The sequence below is a fragment of the Notamacropus eugenii genome, chromosome 6, assembly GCF_028372415.1.
Source record: "Notamacropus eugenii isolate mMacEug1 chromosome 6, mMacEug1.pri_v2, whole genome shotgun sequence".
NCBI lineage: Eukaryota > Metazoa > Chordata > Mammalia > Diprotodontia > Macropodidae > Notamacropus > Notamacropus eugenii.
Window position 1 is genome coordinate 189,941,667 of NC_092877.1, and position 15,573 is coordinate 189,957,239.

The 15,573-nt window shown below is 34.4% G+C and overlaps 2 long non-coding RNA genes across 4 annotated transcripts in view; both read left to right on the forward strand.

The window, feature by feature from the left end:
* The window catches only part of LOC140512509 (uncharacterized), a 43,167-nt gene extending 33,787 nt beyond the window's left edge, over window positions 1-9,380 (forward strand). The window contains exon 2 of the long non-coding RNA XR_011969783.1: window positions 7,246-9,380. This is a non-coding gene — a long non-coding RNA (uncharacterized lncRNA). The remainder of the gene's footprint in view (window positions 1-7,245) is intronic.
* The window catches only part of LOC140512507 (uncharacterized), a 204,353-nt gene that overhangs the window by 58,648 nt on the left and 130,132 nt on the right, over window positions 1-15,573 (forward strand). The window lies entirely within an intron of this gene.

Consider the following 15,573-nt stretch of genomic DNA (forward strand, 5'->3'; position numbering starts at 1 on the left):
ATCAGTGTGGTATGTCAAGAAGGCTGGAGAAGATAGAAAGGAGATGTTGTGTCAGCTACCAGCAGCCTTAAAACAAAATTGGTGTCTCTTTGGACCTTAAAATTGTTCCTGTCTAGTTTATTTGTGTTTAGTCAGATAAGTGTGAGAGGTTTTTATCCCACTGAAAAAATATTTTAATCACAATAGGATGAGCAAAAATAAATAAATAAATAAATAAATAAATAAATAAATAAATAAATAATGAATAGTAAATTAATAATATAATATGTGATATAATAAAATAACGATAATAAAATAATAAAAAGATAATAATGAATTAAAAGATATTCATATAAATCAAATGTGGGAGAGAGATTTTATTCCTACACACAAAATAAATGCTGAAAATGAAAGACTCATACCATGTATTAACAGAATGATTTATCTTTGGGTAGGTATAAGAGCATAAAACCAACTGGGCTTTACTGTATCATATCAGAAAGGACACAAATACTTTCAATACTAGTTCACCATGTGGCTTGAAGCAGACATTTCTCATCTCCAAATGTTCCCAAATGCCGTACCTGATGAACTTTCCAGAAGTGGTCCTGCCTCACCCTCCCTGAGAAGGCTGTTATTGGCCAATCCAGTGCTTACTACATGATCATGGTCACTTTGTGAAGAGACTGAAAGCCTGGAGTCTCTTAAGCCATTTTAAAGTGTACGTACATCTGCCTTCATTTGGAGAATGCAGTGGAACAAGTGAATCTAGCTAGACAAATACTTCAGAGGTTATCTTCCCTACTTCACCTAATAACACATGGGGCAATGTGTACCTGGGGCTATGCTTGTTGATTGGCTTCAGTGACTAATAAGCCCGGCCAGATTGGAAAAGGCCAGAGAGGGTAGGAATGGAGGGAAAACATTCAGCCCCATCTTTTCTCTCCCTCAAATATGCTAATATGTTCAAAAAGGTTTTCCTGTTTTTGTCTTTTGCTTCCTACAAATGAAAACTTTTTTAAAAAAATCTATCTTTGAGATAACACAAATTCTACTAGGCTTTCATATGTCAGATCATTTAAGTTCATTATTTAAATAAATGTTATTTGTTGCATACTTTAAATTTTAAAAATGAAGTTTTAACTTAAGTATTAAAATGTGTTTATATTTAACAATAATAGACAATTGAAGTGAACTAGAAAAATCTGCAAAACTATTTTAACTTAGTACATAAAGGAAAACAAGTTGGGGGGAAGGGTGAACAATTCTATAACTCATTCTATTTTCCTATTCTGTCTTTAATATATGCTACAAAAATATGAAGCTTTTATAGTTTGAAAAATAGAGTTGAACTTACTTAGCAAATTCAGTGTTTGTGGATGTGTTTCTCTGAATTACTCTCCGTTCTGTAAAGGAACACTTTATAGTCTAACATGGGTTCCATAATGAGTAGATGAAGAAAATTTTAAAGACCTTTGAAAAGTGTAGCTTATGATCCAAATATAGGAGCAATTATTGCTATGAAGTCAACTCTAGAAATCATAGTTCAAGATATTCACAAGGAAGATCAAGTAAGGTTAAATCTCCATGAAAAAGAAATCCATGAAAAAGCTTTAAAAAGTTGTGAACGAGGTATTTTCAAGGATTCAAGTGATTGTCACTATAGAACTCAAACTCCAATGCTTCATTGATTGTTTTTATCCCAGAATTTTTGTTGTAGCATAGACAGAAACAGCTGTAAGTATGTGACCAGCCAAATAGGTCTCACCCTGTCTTTTCACTTCTGTTTCCAGCTTTAATGATAAAATTATTCGTGCTTCATTGAGGAAAGTTTTTGAGGCAAACTTTTCTAATTGCCTCTCAATGAATTAGGTTCTCACCTTCCCTTCTGTCTGGTTCGAACAAGATAGTATACCATGGTTTCTGAAAATTTGCTTGGTATAGACTCAAACTTTATGTTCTAGAGAATAAATAGAGAATCATTCTGTTTGCTCGGAATCTTATAACCAGGGAAGCTTTAACTGTTAGCTGTCTTATATGATGACAAATAGTAGTAATCATTAGTCTTACACACATCCTGAGATCTGAATAATACTACTTCTTCGAGGAAGAAAAATGAGGTGGAGCAGCTATATCGGAGAAAAGAGGAAAGTTCAAAGAAGGGACTGGATCACTACATGCAGTTGGTGGGACAATGAAAATTGATAATATTAAGAAAATGACTACTTTACTCTAATTTTACTTCTCTTTTCTTAGCCAAAGAGGGTGACTTTTGAACTTGAAAGTTCAAGAAAAACATGCCTGATAAGAAACTGATACTTAAGGTAAATAAGGAGATAGAAAATACCTGAATTCAATCCCCTAGCCAAAATGAACTATATCCTTAGATACTGAAGAACTGGTAGCTGTCATTGCTGAGGCACAGTTTGTGCCTCAGTTAGATAATTGTTAGATAACAATTGGATAATTGAAAGAACTTGAAAAATAGGAGAAGTATCAAGAACTGTCAAAAGATCAATATTGTGCCAGCTTTCAAAAATTTAAATAAAACTAAACCTATAAACTTTGTAGGCCAGTGAGTTTGAACTCAATTTCTGGGGAAATTCTAGAATTAAAGAGATGGTTAGTGAACAGCTAGAAGAAAGAAATCAGTGATCACAAAGAGGCTTCCTTAAGAATGGGTCATGCCAGGCTAACCTCATTTTCTTTTTTGACAGCATTACTAAATTGGATGATCAAAGGAATTCTGAATATTTAAGGTACCTAGATTTTAGCAAAGTGTTTGATAAAGTATTTCGTGCTATTCTTGTAGAAAAGATGGATAGATGCAGGACAGATGATATTGGCAACTGGTAGAATGATTGAACTTAAAAGAATTGCCTCTTGGCAAGAGATCTCCACTGTAGTGCTCCAGGGATTTGTGCTCAGCCCACTTAACCTTTTTATCAGTGATTTGGATAACAGCATAGATGGCATCCTCATCAAATTTTTCAAGTAACTCACAGAGTGAAGGAATGGTTAGCATACTTGATATCAGAGTCAGGATGCAAAAACATCTTGAAAGGCTAGATCACAGGGCAGAATCTAATAAGATAAAATTCAGTAGGATCGAATGTAAAGATAGACCTTTGGATTGAAACAAAAACAATTTTACAAGTCCAGAATGAGTGAATCATGGTTATACAGAAGGCTGTCTGAAAGTTTTGGGCAGTTTTAATGGAACACAAACTCAGTAAGTCAGTCTTGAGATATTGCAGCCAAAATAACTAATGTGCTTTTGGGTTGCACTAAGGAAGGCATGACTTCTACAAAAAAGAAGTTGATAGTCCTGCTTCATTCTATTCTGGTCAGACCATAGCTGGATTCTTGTGTCTAATTCAGGGTGCTACATTTTAGATAAGACATTGATAACTTGTGGAAAGTCTAGAGAAGAGAAAACAGAATAACAAAAATCCCAGAATCCATGCCATTTGAGGATTAATTAAAGGAACTAGGGATATTGAGCCTGAAGAAGACAGGATTCAATAACTAGGAATGGGCTATTAAGTATTCCATACTTGGTTCTCCCCTCTCCACCCTCCCCCCAAATATAGGCACAACACATGTAAACTTAATCTAGATTTTTTTACATTTTCTCCATCACTTTCTTAAGTCTAGACAATCAACAAATAAATCAATTCCTGATTTGTAGCACTTGGCAATTTCTGAAGTTCAAAAGTTTTCATTTCTGTTTCTCACATCACCATAGTTATCCTAAGTATACTTTCCTTTTCCCCTCCAGAGACACATCCTATATGATAAATAGTGTTTTTGGAGAGTGGGGAAAAGTCAGCATAAATGATTGATACATTGAGAAATCTGAAAGCATGTGCAATGTGTAACATGTAGATCTCTCACCTCCATGGAGGGCTAAGTTGGGATTGTCTTTCCCATTGCTTTTTCATTTCAGTCCTCCTTGATCTTTATGATTTATATTAATTTTTCATCTTTTGGTGGGTAGTTCTTTCCACTTACATTGTTGTACTAATCACGATATATTGGTTCTACTTGCTTACTTTGTATCAGTTCATGTAGATCCTTTCATGCTTCTCTGCATACTTTCATGCATTCACCTGCATCATTTCTTATAGCACAGTAATATTCCATTATGCTCATATACAACAATTAGTTTAACCATACCCCAATAGAAGGACATCTACCTTGATTTCTTTCCTTGTTGATGGTTGGAGTCTCTGGTTCAGAGGCACTGAAAATTTAGTCACTTTATTTGTACAATTCCAAATTGCTTTCCAAAATGGTACTACTATTTCACCACTCCACTAATAATTTTAGTTTATCTATCCTTTCACAACCTCTCCAGTATTGACTGTTGTCATTTTTTGTATCATTTTTTGCCAGGTTGGAGGGTATGAGGGAAACCTCAGGATTGATTTGCTTTGTATTTCTTTAATAATTAGTGATTTGGAGCATTTTTTCTTATGGTTAAGAATACTCTTTATTTTGAGAATTTTTTGTTTATAGCCTTGGACCAATTTTCTTCTGTGGAGTGGCTATAATATCACACACACATACATACATATATATTAATTTTTCATATATCTTGTATACCAAATTCTCATCAGAGATATTTTATTCAAGTATTTTTTTCCATTCATTCACTTCCCTAAATTCATTAATGTTGTCTGTGCAGAAGCTTTTCACTTTCAGGTAATCAAAGTCATTATTTTATCTTTTGTGATTGACTTTATTTTTTGTTTGCTTAAGAATACAACTCCTACCCATAGTTGAGAACAGTTCATGATCTTTTTTCTCTTTTAATTTTTTATAGTATGATTTTTAATATTAAGGTTATATGTCCATTTAAAATGTATTGTAGATGCGTGTAAGCTGCTGGTCTGATTTCTACCAGACTTCTTTCCAGTTTTCCAAGTAGTTTTTTTCTTTTCAGAAACAGAGTTTTTCCTTAGATAATTTATGTTTTCCATTTTATCAAACACTGGGCTATTGAATTCTATTGTTTCTCAATCTCCCTTGTCTGTTTCATTGATTTATTCATTCTTTAACCAATACCAGATGGCTTTTATGACTGTTGTTTGATAATAATAGTTTGAGATTTAGAAATGCTATTCCTCCGTAATCCTTACTTCTTATCATCATTGCTCTTGCTGTTCTAATTCTTTTGTTTTTCTAAATGAGTTTTGTTATTATTTTGTGACGTATTGTAAAGAAGCCCCTTGGCAATTTGATTAGTGTAACGTAGAAAGTGTAAATTATTTTTGGTAGTATTGGCATTATTATCATATTGGCATGGTCTAGCCATGAGCACCAAAAATTTCTCCAGCTATTTAAGTTGTTCTTTATTTCTCAAAGGAAAACTTTGTAATTGAATCCACAAAGTATTTTGTGTACTTTCAGAGGTTGATCCCAGGCATTGTACACATTTTGTAAGCATTTGAAATGAGATTTCCCTCTCATTATTGTTTCGTGAGTTTATTTTTATTACATAGAAATGCTGTTGATTTTTTAGGATTTATCTTATAACACATAACTTTGCTAAGCTAATAATTTTCTCATTTAGTATCTTGTTTTTCTCCAGGATTTGATTCTCTAGGATTTTCCAAGTAAACTATCATATCATCAGCAAAGATAATTTTATCTCCCTTTACCAATCTTTATTCTTTTAATTTTTTTCTCTTATTTTATTGCTATTATTAACATTTCCAGAACTATATCAAATAATAGTAAGAAGAGTAGGCATCCTTGATTCACCCCCTTAATGTATTGGGAAAGGTTCTAGTGTGTTCCCATTGCATATGATACTTAAGTTGATTGGATAGATGCTTTTTAAGATATTAAAAAGGATCACTCTGTGTTTGCAGTTTATAGAGTTTTACCATAAAATAATATTGTACTTTGTCAGAGGCATTTCCTGCATCAATGGATATCATGTGGTTTTGGATGTTTTGGTTTTTAATGTGATTAATTATGTTGATTGTTTTCATCATGTTGAACCATCATTGAATCATTGGTATAAATCTCACTTGATCATAAGAAATGATTTCTGTAATAAAATGATGTACTCTGCTTGACAGGATTTTTGTTTACAATTTTTGAGTCAATGTTTATAAATGATATTTGCGTATAGCTTTCTTTTGATGTTTTATCTTGCTGAGGCTTAGGTATTAAGACTATGTTTGTCTCACCAAAGGATTCTGATAGGGTGTGTTATTTCTCATTTTTTGCAAATAATTTGTGAAGTATAGGTATCACATTGAAAAGTTAATAGTATGAGCTGGCTCCAGCACAACCCTGAACTGGTAAATATTGACAAGTATGTGAAAGACTGTTATGTGGGTGTGGAATTCAACTCATTCTCTTTGGCCCCAGAAAAATAAGTTATGAACCATTAGTGGATGTTGAAATGTTGTTCTGTATTTATACATACATACAAAGTGGCAAATTTTGTCTTGACATGAGGGCAAAAATCAATAAAATTTAGCACTTTCTCAAAGTGTAATGGGATGCATTAGGATGGAGTGGGCTTCCTCTCGTTGGGGATCTTATAGCCAAGACTGAATAGCCACTTGCTTCATGTGTTATAGTGAATATTTCTTTCTTCAGATATGGCTTATGTTTGGTGGCCTCTGATGTCCTTTCAAACTCGAAAATTTCATTATTCTGTGACTCATAAGCAGGAATGACTTGGTACGCCCTTTATCCCCTCTATGAAATCACAGCTTTAAGTTTTTATGTGACTTGGTCCTGTACGAAAAAAAAAGGTATTCTTCCAATCACAGCTGAAGATACCAGCTTTGACAAAGTGAAATTTTCTATGGATGAAGATTCTTGATAATCCTAAGAATCTTTAGTAAACTATAATTCTAGACATAGTCATAGGCATGCTTTCTTATTAGTGTACTGTGTCAGTCTGGCTCATGCAAAAACCATAAGCAGCTGTTTTTCTCATTATGCGTTCTTTTTAAGGCGTGTGCATTTAATTGATGTTAATACCAGATTTACAGGTGTATAAATGCACAATATTATATATTTCATATGTTTATATACATAAGCACATATAAACAAATATCCCTGGACAGTATTAACATAGGAATAATATGCTAAAGCACAACATTCATAACACCATGGAAAAGTAATCACCATCTTAATCATACTCTTTCTCCCCCCATGGTGCTGGCTCCATTTGTGGTCTATAAAGATTTAACCACTGGGCACCACACCCCATCTAAATGAGACCTCTTTTTTCAGACAGGGTTTGTTGGCTCAAGAGTCATGCTATTCCCAGGGAAGCTCTACTCTGAGAAGAACTTTGAAATCACTACTGGATTGCACTAAATGAGACTAGCAGACTGAAGGCAACACTTCAAGATGCAAGACAACAAAGGAGAAACTTGTGGCCATTATAAAACTATTCCAGAAACTTAAATATATATATATATATGTGTGTGTGTGTGTGTGTGTGTGTGTGTGTGTATATATGTATATATATACACACACACACACATACATGCATACATATATACATATACACACATACTTTCATATGTATGTGTGTTTGTGTGTGTGTGTGTGTGTGTGTGTGTGTGTATTAAACAGCAGAAGCTTGCAGAAGGATGTCTAGGCAAAAGGGGAAGGTCATCAGATCCATTACTTATCACACAGACTGCACTAACAATCCCCAGAATATACTGTTCTTTCATTTGCATACTTACTTGTTAGCATTAGAGCACCTAGCTGCAAACAGCCTTTAATATCTTTGAGCAGACACTAACACATCTCTGAGATACAGTTAAATCTATGATGGACAGCTGATTTAATACCAGAAACACTAAACAACAGCTTCAAGAACTCTCTTGAAAAACACTTCTGGCCTTAAAAGGATAAAAAGAAGAAATTTAGGCAAGCATAATGTACAGTAAGCAGATTATGCAGCCTTTTAGTTAATTCTAGACCAAGAAATCTTAAGGAGAGAAAAGTTTATAAAGGATTTAAACAGGTCTATAGTTCCACAATATTAGAGATTTTATAGTTCTTCATTATTCAAGCAATTTGTTCATCAGAATGAGATCCAAATGTGGAATCTGCTCAATAGAAGAGAGGAAATGGAATTTTAGACTGGTGGTTTGATGATTTCTCAAGGAACCTAAGAAAAACTAAATATTTTTTTCAATTTTCTACTGAATAAGCCCTAAGAAAATTGTAGTGGCAAGTGATTTATACAGGCTTTGGAATCCTGTTCTTAGCTATCCCTTAACTGAGTCTTTTTAAAAATTTTTTCTTTTCTCTTCTAAAATTAAAACGAACAAAAATTAGTTTCTTTTCTTTTCATCTCTCACTTCATTCATCACCACACACACACACACACACACACACACACACACTCACACACACATACACATTTGAAATGAAAATAAAAGCAAAACCCTTGTAAAAATATGTATAGTCTAATAAAAAAAAAATCTTGCATTGACCACATTAAAAAACATTTCTCACTGTGCACCCTAATTTGATCACTTCTCTACCAGGAGATATCAATGATTGACATCAGTCTTCTGCAATTGTGGTTGGAAATTATGCTGATCAAAATTCTTAAGTCTTTTCAGAGTTGAAGCCAAGATGGTGGAGAGAAGTCAATTGCCTGAGCTGTCCCCAGTTTCCCTCAGAATCAACATTAAATCAAGCCTTGAAACAGATTCTAGAGCAATAAAACCTACAAAAAGATGGAGTGAAACAATTGGCCAGCTTAAGATAATTTAAAAGGACTTCAGGAAAGGTCTGTCTCATTTGGACAAAAGGGGACCACAGCCCAGAGCAGACAGAGTCCAGGCAAGGCAGCAGGAGGCTCTTAGCCACAGCACAGATCAGCGACTAAGGCCCCTCCATCCTGGCTCAGGAGGACGGTGGCACAGGAGGTCAGCTGTGAGGCCTTCAACCCCAGCATGGAAGGCAAATTGCTAGCCCTGAAAACCAGGCAGCAACAGGTATGCTGGACCATCCTAGCACAGTGAGCTAGCCGCCAGCACCTGAGGCCCCAGCATACAAAGCCTGTGACAAGATCCTTGCACCTAGCACAAGAAGTATGGGACTGTGTCCTCTGTGCTGCAGGGAGAGACCTCAACTTTAAAAGCCACAAAATAGGCAAAAAAATGAGCAAGAAGCAAAAGAGAATTTTGACCATGGAGAACTACTATGGTAGCGGGGAAGACCAAACACAAACTCAGAAGAGGACAATAATGCTATAATGCCTACATGTGAAACCTCAAAGGGCAATATGAATTGATCACAAGCCTCAAAGGCATCTTTCATTTTCGTCTCTCACTCCATCGCTACCTCTTTTACACACACACACACACACACACACACACACACACACACACACACGCGCGCAATTAAAAAGAAAATTAAAAATTGAGAGCTCAAAAAGGATTTTAAAAATCAAGTAAGAGACGTAGAAGAGATATTGGAAAAAGAAATGAGAGGTATACAAGAGAGGGTCAAGAGCCTGAAAAAGGAAGGATAAAAATGGACTGAAGGAAACAATTCATTAAAAAATATAATTGATCAAAGGTAAAAGAAAAAAATTCACCCAAGAAAACAACTCCTTAAAAAGTAGAATTAGAATTAGGCAAGTAGAAGTTAATGATTCCATGAAACATCAAGAATCAGTCAAGCAAAATTTTTAAAAATGAAAAAAATAGAAGAAAATGTAAAATACCTCACTGGAAAAAAAATCTGACCTGAAAAATAGATCCAGGAGAGATCATTTCAGAATCATTGGACTACCTGAGAAGCACTATCAACAAAAGAGTCTGGACACCATCGTTCTAGAAATTATTGTGAAAAAACTGCCCCGATGTGCTAAAACCAGAGGATAAAATAATCATTGAAAGAATGTCATGGAACAACAATCAGGATTACACAGGACTTAGCAGTTCCTACATTAAAGAATAGGAGACCTTGGAATATTATATTCTGGAAAAGCAGAGGAGTTTGGGTAACAACCAAGAATCAACTACCAAGCAAAACTGAGTGTAATCCTTCAGGGGAAGAGAAGGATATTCAATGAAATCAGTTATTCCTGATGAAAAGACCACAGCTGAAGAGAAAATTGATCTTCAAATGCAAGACTCAAAAGAAGCATAAAAAGATAAAAAAGAAAGGGAAAAAAAAAAAACATGTTATTGAATAAGGTTAAGCTATTACATCCCTCCATAGGAAGATGATACTTGTAACTCTTGAGAACTGTATATCTATGAAGGCAATTAGGAGTACAAATAGACAGAAAGTAAGAGTATAAATTGACTTTGATGCGATGACATAAAAAAATTAATTAGGGGGTGAAAAAAAGATTGTACTGGCAGAAAAGGAAAGGAGGAGGCAGAATAGGGCAAATTATATCACATGAAGAATCCCAAACGATCTATTACAGTAGAGGGAAAGAAGAGATGGGGTAAGCATTGTTTGAACCTTATTCTCATCAGCTTTGGCTCAAAGAGGGCTCAACACCTTCAGTTGGGTGTATACACGATAGGAAAGTTGGAGGAGAAAGAGGAAAGAAAAGGGAGGGGTGGATAGAAGGGAAGGCAGAGGTCATAGGGGAAAGAGGAAAAAAAGGAAAGGGGGCTGATGAAATGAAGGGCAGATTGAGGGAGACAGTGGAAGTGAATAGCAGAGTGGATTAAAAACCATAAGCCTACAATACATTGTTTACAAGAAACACATTTGAAGCACAGAGATACACACAGAATAAAGTTAAAAGAAAGGAGTAGAATATATTATTCTTCAGCTAAAGGTAAAAAGAAAAGCAGTAGTCACAATCCTGATCTCAAACAAAGCAAAAGCAAAAATAGATCTAATTTAAAGAGATATGGAAGGAAATTACATCTTGATAAAAAAGTATTATAAACAATGAAGTAATATCAATATTAAACATAAATGCATGAAGTCGTACAGCATCCAAATTCTTAGAGAAGCTAAGTGAGTTACAGGAAGAAATACACAGCAAAACTATACTAGTGAGGTACCTCTACCTCTTCTTCTCCCTCTCAAAACTAGATAAATCTAATCACAAAATAAACAGGAAAAAAGTTAAGGAAGTAAATAGAACTTTAAAAAAGTTAGATATGGCAGACCTCTAGAGAAAACTGAATGGGTATATAAAGAAATACACCTTTTTCTCAGCAGTACATGGCATTTATACAAAAATTAACATGTATTAGGGCATAAAAATCTCACAATCCAGTGTATAAAGGGAGAAATATAAAATGTATCCTTTTCAGATACAATAAAAATACAAATACAATAAAGATTAAGTGTAATAAAGGACTATGGAAAGATAGACTAAAGTTAATTGGAAATTAAGCCATCTAATCCTAAAGAATGATCGGGTAAAGCAACAAATCATAGAAACAATAAATAATTTCATCAAAGACAATGACAGTAAGGAGACAATATACCAAAACTCGAGGGATGCAGCCAAAGCAGTTCTTGGGGGAAATTTTATATCTCAGAATGCTTAAATGAATAAAATAGAGAAAGAGGAAATCAATGAATTGGGCATGCAACTAAAAAAGCTAGAAAAAGAACAACTTGAAAATCCTGTTAATGACCAAGTTGGAAATTCTGAAAACCAAAGGAAAGATTAATAAAACTGAAAGTAAAAAACTGTTGAAATTATGAATAAGACTCAGATCTGATTTTACAAAAAAAAAACAATAAAATAGATAAATCTTTGGTAAATTGGACTTAAAAAAGAAAGAAACCAAATTACCAGTATCAAAAATGAAAAGGCTGAATTCTTCACCAACGAAGAGGAAATTAAAAACTATAATTTAAAGCTGTTTTGTTCAACTGTATGACAACAAGTCTGGCAATCAAAATGAAATAGATGAATTTACAAAAAAGATAAACCACCCAGATTAACACAAGAGGAAATAGAATCCTTTCATAAGCCCATTTCAGAAAAATAAATTGAACAAGTCATCAATGAACTCTCTAAGAAAAAATCTCCAGGGCCAGTTGAATTTACAAGTGAATTCTACCAGATATTTGAAGAATTTGAATTAATTCTAATACTATATAAACTATCTGGGAATAAAAAGGTGAAGAAGGTATCCTAGAAAATTCTTTTGATGATGCAAATATGGTGCTGATTTCTAAACTAGAAAGAGCCAAAATAGAGAAAGAAAGTTATAGAACAATTTCCCTAATGAATATAGATGCAAATATTTTAAATAACATTAGCAAAGAGATTACAGCAACTTATCATGAGGATAATACACTATGACCAGGTGGGATTTATAGCAGGAATGCAGGGCTAGTTCAATATTAGGAAAACTATCAGCATAATGGACCATATCAATAGCAAAACAAACAGAAATCATGTGATTATCTCAATAGATGCAGAAAAAGCTTTTGATGACATATAGCACCCATTCCTATGTAAAAAACATTAACAACAATCATAGAGAGCAAAAGAATGAATGGAGTTTTCCTCAAAATAATAAGTAACATCTATCTAAAACCATCAGCAAGCATTATATGTGAAGGGGATAAGCTAGAAACTTTCCCATTAAGATCAGGGGTGAAACAAGGGTGTCCATTATCACCACTATTATTCAACATTGTACCAGAAATGTTAGCTTTAGCAATAATAGAAGACAAAGAAACTAAAAGAATTAACATATGCAATGAGGAAACAAAGCTATCACTTTTTTCAGATGATATGATTGTATACTTAGAGAATCCTAGAGAATCAACTGAAAAACTACTTTAAATAATTAACACCTTTTACAAAATTTCAGGATATAAAATAAACCCATGTAAATCATCAGCATTTCTGTATATCTCTAACAAAGCCCAATAGCAAGAGATAGAAAGAGAAATTCCATTTGAAGTAACTATAGACAATATAAAGTATTTGGGATTCTACCTGCCAAGACAAATCCATGAACTATAAGAACACAATTATAATACACTTTTCACACAAATAAAGTCAGATCTAAAGAATTTGAAAAATATCAGTTGCTTTTGGGTAGACTAAGCTAATACCATAAAAACGACAATTCTGACTAAATAAATTTACTTATTCAGTGCCATACCAATCAAAATAACAAAAAAAAAGTATTTGATAGAGCTAGGAAAAATAATAAAATTCATCTGGGAGAACAAAAGGTCAAGATTATTAAGGGAATTAGTGAAAAAAAATGCAAGGGAAGGTGGCTTAGCGATGCCGTATATCTAAACTATATTATATGCCATATATCATAAACTATATTATAAAGCGGCAATCATCAAAACTGTTTGGTACTGGATAAAACAGAGTTCTGGATCATTGAAATAGGTTAGGCACACAAGATACAGTTGTCATTGACTATAGTAACCTACTGTTTGATAAACCCAAAGACTTCAGCTTCTGGAATAAGAATTCACTATTTGACAAAAAACTGCTGGGAAAACTGAAAAATAGTATGAGAGAAACTAGACAGAGACCTACATCTTACACCACATACCAAGATAATGTCAAAATGGGTAGAGGATTTAGTCATGAAGGGTGATACCATAAGCAAATTAGGAGAGCAAGGAATATTTTACCTTGTAAGCCTAATTCTTTCCAAAGTTTCACATAGAGTCATAAGATTGCATCTCAACAAAACAAGATAAGCCAAAGAAAGGAATCATTTATATCAACATATAACATATACGGTTTATATGAATAAAAATAATACATGACAATCATAGCACAAAAATTACATATAACTGATTTCTGTAATTTTATTGTCATTGATTATATGCATAAATAGCGCCAATACTGCTAAGAAGTCTCTCTGTAACACCTGAAACAACTTAGCAGTCATTGGACTGCCTGAAGGTCACAGACTATGAATCACCAAATGTCAGGATCAATCCAGGATCTTTGAATAATGGTGAGTTTGGTCTCCTTTTCTGTCTTCTCATTTGGTTAAGCCAGTGGTAAAAAAAAAAAAAAAAAAAAAAAAAAAAAAAATTCTCCTAGGGTCAAAATAACTAACTTAAGCAGGAGCTCACAGAGATATAGCCAGTTTCAGCAAACCCTTTATTATATGAACAGGTACCAACATTGCTCTGGGAACTTGATGTCTATTTTTCTAGGGTCCTGATGGCTACCTGGGTAAAGGAAGGAGAGTTGGGTCCAGAGAGAAGTTATGGGACAGATGGTGGCAGTAGTAGCAGCAGCAGCTAAGAAAGGAAAAATAGCAGTGCAGTGGGACCTCTGCTCATGCTGAGGAAGTAGTAAGGGCAAGAATGCCAGCAGTGGAGCATTTGTGTTAGCTACCAGAGGAAGGCCACAAAGCCTTCCACTCAGGTGGTACCAGGGGTGAGGTCAGGGCAGTGGCAAGTTTAGCAGCTTCACCAGGGGTAGGGGTCCTGTTGGCCTTTGCCTTGCTGAAGTAGGCATGGATTGGCTGCAGCAGTTTCTCAAGAACTGACCCTCAAACTCATTATACCATCTGCCAAAGTGAAGGGGGTGGTCAGGTTGATAATCGGCTATAATCATAAGGATTGATTTTGACTTATCTGATTGGATGGTCAAAGAAGATATTACGCACACCCCTACACCTGCCAATAGATTATATCATTCCTTTCCTGGAGTACAGCACGTTCACCACACTTTGGAGACCACTGTTCTTTCACTGATGCTAGAAATTTCCACATAAAGAAAATCAGATTTTGAGTTGCATATAACCTTGTAGACAATGTTAACCAGCTCATCCATTTTATAGGACAAGAAATTGAAGTGAGTGAGTGTCTTGCCCAAGGTCACAGAGTTAGAGAGTGGCAGAGCTGAGAGTAGAACTGATTCCCAATTCATTCTATCCTTATTCTTTTTTTACTTAAAAAATTCTGAACTTAATACCAAATTATTTCATTTATGATGTAAACAGAAAATAAGGATTGTACATGAAATTATGTGGACCTCTATTACAGTAAATATTGCTTTCCTTTTAAAGTATGAAGGAAGGAAATAAGCATTTGTTAAATACTATGTTCCAGAATTGTACTAAGTGCTTTATAAATGTTATCTCATTTGATCCGCACAACAATCTTGGGAAGGAGGTTCTTTTATTTTCTCCATTTTACAGATGAGGAATCTGAAACAGACAGAGTTTAAGTGACTTTCCTAGGGTCACACAGCTAGTAAGTGTCAGAAGGCAGATTTTAAACTCAGGCCTTCCTGGCTCTCTGAAGTACGCAATAAATTCCATATATGTTTTTCAAAAAGATGCTATAAATGGATTTTTTTGTATGTATAGGTCCTTTCTCTCCTTCCTGCTGGCTTACATTCCCTTTTAGCCTTCCTTTGGCCCTCATCTGCACAAAACCAATAAAAAAAAACCAATAAAAACCCCTAAAACTTTAATGGTGGTGAAGTGGATCGCACACTGGAACTGGAGCCGGGAAGATCTAACTTCAAATCTGGCCTCAGGTACTTCCTATGTGACCCTGGACAAGTTGCTTTGTCTCCTTTTACTTCAATTTCATCATCTGTAAGATGAGTTTAACAACAGCACCTCCTTCCCAAGAGTATGAGGTTCA